Below are 5,270 nucleotides of genomic sequence, written 5' to 3'. Positions count from 1 at the left end.
CCCTATTTGAAACCTTGAATCAAGATAATGGACTTGGTAGAGTTTGTCAAAGTAGGAGTAACATGAGAAGTGAGGAATTAAATTTGACTTACTCTCAATTATAGTTATATGATGAGACGATATTGTCATTATCTAATTTGAGTAGGAGCATAATAGAGAATAATGTGCAAAGTGTACTATCTCTCGTACGGAAAATAAGTCACAAAAATATTCCACGTCGACGTTTTTATGGTTGCTCCATAAGATGAATATGAGTCAATAAATGTAAATAAGGCTTTAAATTTCCCTAGTAAGAAAAAATGGATGCATACAATGAAAAAGGAAATGGAGTCAATGAAGTTAAACCGTATTTAGGAATTAATTAACATTCCAAAAGGACACAAAGCCATTGGAAACAAGTGGATTATAAAAATAAAATAAAAAAATAAAAAGCATAAAACCGATGGTTTAATAGAAAGATATAAGGCTCATTTTGTGCCAAATGAGTATAACCAATAGAAATGAATTGATTATAACGAAACATTTTCTCTTGTAATTAGATTTACTTCGATTTGCATTATTCTGGCAATAGTAGTTAGTATGAATCTTAAGTTACATCAAATGGATATAAATACTGCTTTTCTCAATGAAGAAGTAGAAGAAAAAATATATATGAAACAACCTGTTGGTTTCATTTTGAAATGCCAAAAACAAAAGATTTGTTGACTTTTGGGATCTATATATGTCCTTAAGCAGTCATCAAGACATTAATATATATGTTTTCATAATACCATAATGACATATGATTTTACAATGATTGATGTGAATCATTATGTATATATCAAAATATCCAAAGATCAATTTGTGATTATATCATTATATGTTGATGATATACCGATTGCCGGAAGCAATATGGAGTTTGTTAATAATGTCAAGAGTTGGTTATCTTCCAACTTTGATATGAAAGACATGGGTGAGGCTACATATATTCTTGAAGTTAAAATTTCAAGAGATTGTTCGAGAATATCATTGTCTCTTTCACAAGAAAAATACATAATAAGGTTCTTGAACGATTTCGTATGCAATTTTGTAAACTCATACATATTCCTATTGTAAAAGGTGAATGATTAAGCTATAGAATATATCCAAAGGCTCAACGAGAGAATGAACAAATGCAACATATTCCTTATGGTAGTGTTGCTGGAAATTTAATGTACTCTATTATGTGCACAAGACCTAACATATGTTTTGTAATTTGAATGATAAATAGATATCCAATTCAAGTCAAGCACATTGGAAAGCCGTCAAAAGGATACTCGAGGGTGCGTTTGGATGGGCATTTAGAAAGCCCATCCAAGCCCCAAAGCCCTTTCACCCAAAAATAGGGTGTTTGGCTATCATTCCCAAGGGGCTTTCAAGTGAAAGTCTCCCCTTAGGAATGCTAAAAAAAATTCTCTTCCTAAACTACCCTCATAAATTTTTCATATTTTCGTTTTTACCCTTGTATTTATTTATTTTTTAAATTAAAGAGCAGCCCTTCGCCGGATGGCGAAGGCGCACGGCCGCCGGCGAGCCAGATCTGCGCCGGCCGTCGCGAGGTCGCCCGAGGGTCGCGCGACCCGGCCGAGGGCGGGCCCGGAGGTCGCCCGACCTCGGGCACCTGTGGTCGCTCGACCCGGGGGCCGCGCGACCCGGGCGAACGCCGCCGGGTCTCGCGGCCCAGGTGGCCCTCGCCGTCGCAAGACCCGGGCGAGGGCCGCCTGCGGCCGCGAGACCTGTGCTGCGGTCGCCCGGGTCGCGCGGCCCCCGGGTCGAGCCCGGTCGCCCGAGGTCGGGCAACCTCCGGCGGCCCTCGGCCGGGTCGCGCGACCCTCGCCGAGGGTCGCCCGAGGTCGGGCGACCTCCGGCGGCCCTCGGCTGGGTCACGCGACCTCGCCGGCGGCGCAGCCCTTCGCCGGACCGGGGAAGGGTTTAGATGAATTTTTTTAAAAAAAAAGAAAAAAGAAAAAATAATACCCATCAAAGCCCCTTGTGAAAGTTTCTTTTACCAAACACACATCCAGCTCAAAGTCCATTTGCAAAATTTTTTTACCAAACACAACTGCATTTTCCCCAAGTAACTTTGGGCTTTCAGCATTTGCATTGGACTCAAAGCCCATTGCAAATGCTGAACCAAACGCACTGATGTATCTGAAAGGATATGTTAATTATATGTTGAGTTATTAAGGAATGAATTTGCGACTTGAAAGCTATTCAGATACTAACTAAGGAGGAGATTTAAATGAAATGAAATTTACCTCTAGATTTGTTTTCTTATTAAATGATGGTATCATATTTTGGAGTAGTAAGAAAAAACATATATAATATTGTCCACGATGGAGGTTGAGTTCGTGGCATTATTAATATCAATACAAGAAAGGGTTTGATTTAATAAATTTTTGAATCATTTAGGTATTATTAAGAATGTTGCAAACTCATTATTTAACTGTGATAACCAAACATCAATAGCATACACCAAAATATCATGACAGAATCAAACATGTATATACCAAATATAATTTTGTAAAAGATATAGTTGCACAAAAAGATGTAAACTTACAGTACATATCTACCTATAGAGTGATAGTAGATCTTATGACGAAGCTAGTACCTAGGGATGTGTTCTGTGGCTATGTAAAATTTCTAGGACTAGATAGATGCTGATGTATTGAATATTGTAATATCCCTTAAATGTTCACATTTAATGAATTTGTATTTTTATTATTAATGCTTATGAGTCTTATTTGACGTTTATGCATCTTAATGCTTAGTGCATCATATAAAATTGAGAAAGTATGTTGGTCAGATAAGAGAGTAGCCCACTCACACAAGTAATCACATTTATTTACTATGTGATAAATAGAAATGAAACAATTTTTTAAGCTTATTATCTATGTGATAATCGAGAGTTCAAACTTAAAATATAAATGTCACCTTAATTGAGTATTAAGATAATGACATAATATTTACTATGTCCGAAAGTAAAATAATCCACATATTTTACTATATCTGTCTTTAATGCCAAATGTGAGTTCTAATGAATTTTGTGAAAGAATAGATACGTGAACTCAAATTAGACATTAGGTTTGTTTGAACTATCATTTGTACGATATTGAAAGTATAGATATATACTCCGTGGAAATGAGTTAATACTATAATACATATTTCATACTACGTATGCATGAGATGATCAAAAGAGTAGTAAAAGTTTTTATCTTAACTTTTATGCCATGTGAGACTCTTAAGGAAAAGAGTTCCTCAATTAAGTACCCTCATGATTCTTTCTTATTCTCAATATTTCTATTTAGTATTTGTTATTTTAGAATGTTTTCAATTATCATGAATTGATTCAATCTAATGGGATATTTCTAGAAAAGCAAGTTGAATTAAAATTGAGAGTTTCAAGGAAAGAAGAATATCAAGTTTGGAAAATTACATTCTAATTTTATATTCACTAGTTGACAAATTATGATTGTTTTGAGATAATTATAATTGTGAATACAATTTATCATTATTAAAAAGAAATCAAGAGAGATATAAATGTGATTAATTGATTTATGATGTTGTATACTATATTTACTCAAAAAATGTTATACCTATTATGAGCTTTTATATATTATCAACAGATGTATGGCAACGAGCTCTTAAAATATACTGGTTGCACGGATTATTTACTGGTATGAATATTACAGAAAGATGAAGAAAATGTTATGTTTGACCCACCATGTGCAAGTGAGAGATTATGGTTTTTTATTTGATTGGCCAAGTTAAGTCCATTTGCTCATGTTGGGCTAAAACTAGACCCATAAGTGAATGGCTCATAAGAGGAAAGGGTAGTTATTTTCTAACTGAAAATAATTGCAATATATAATATAAAAAATAAAATGGGATAACATTACCTATAGCGTTTCAGAGAGAAAATACGCTTTTCCATTTTTCTTCCTCTTAAAATAGTATATTCCCTCTTAAAGAATGGAACTCTAGGGCTTTAAATGATTCATCTGAGACTGCAATGGTACTTATTATGTGGCAAGTAAGGTATGTCTATTTCCGTAATATGCCTTTGATCAGTGTTACATGTTTCCTGGACTCGTTTCCATATTCATTTTTTGCTATTTGATCATTCGAGTATCGGTTTGATTTTTAGGAATCCATTTCCTACAGCATCTAAACTCTGAAAACTTCAAGTTGACTTCTACAAATAAAATTGAGTGGAAAGTTTACTTATGCATGCTTTTTGAATTTTATAGAGATGCACTTGATAAATGCAACGGAAGATATATGAAACCCAACTTCTTGATCACGCTCGAGTTTGGCTCAATTCAATGATGAAGCTGCACGAGCTTGCAGTAATTTAACGGTAGAGTCACTCTAGTTAGACTCGAACTCGAAAAGAATGAACGTGAGTTGGACTAAATAACATATTTAATCACAGTAGCTCTTGGGTAAGTTGAGTTATTTACACTAGTTAATTTGTTGACTTTGTCAATTACAGTACACAAAACCAAGGGACAAAAGTATGAGCAGTCCCTAAACCTTTACAAAAGGTTTAATTAGGTCCCTAAATTTTTTTTTGTACAATTACATCCTTAAATCATATACTTTCATATCCGACATGGTCATTTCATTAAAAAAAGGAAATAGAAGTAATGACGTGACCCTTTTAAGTCTTACAGAATGCAAATATGATATTCTGTGTGGCATTTAAAATTTTTAAAATGGAATAACACAGAATTCATAAATATGGAAATTTTAAAAAATAATTATTAAAAAATGAAAAGTAAGGAAATTTGAAAAAAAAAACGATAAAAAGAAGTATCGTTACTAAAGTAGGGGGGACGTGCTTGGATGGGAGGTGGGAGTCGCGGACGGCATGCACTCAACGACCCATGTCATGCCGCGAGGCTGCCGCCCACACTGGCCAGCCAGCCCTCTATTCCCTTGTGCGTAATTATTAGTTAGATTTTTTTTTCCTTGTCCATATCAGCACTATGTTTAAAAATAAATAAATGTCACCAAATAAGTTGGTACAGTCAGTGCTAACTTATAGTGCTGGGGCGACATTCCTCATTATCATTCCATCTACACATCTATAAGGAGGGTCAGCTGATGTATAATTTTGAGGACCAAATTCACACACAAAAAAGATTCTGGAACCTGATTGAACACTTTACAAAAGTTCAAAAACCGTCGTTCCTTTATCCCTAAAAAACAGGTCCCATTATTTTATTTTTTTGAGTTAAATCTAGTTG

This window comes from Eucalyptus grandis, chromosome 2, assembly GCF_016545825.1.
Source record: "Eucalyptus grandis isolate ANBG69807.140 chromosome 2, ASM1654582v1, whole genome shotgun sequence".
NCBI lineage: Eukaryota > Viridiplantae > Streptophyta > Magnoliopsida > Myrtales > Myrtaceae > Eucalyptus > Eucalyptus grandis.
The sequence above is the reverse complement of the archived record's forward strand: the minus strand, read 5'-3'. Positions refer to the sequence as shown.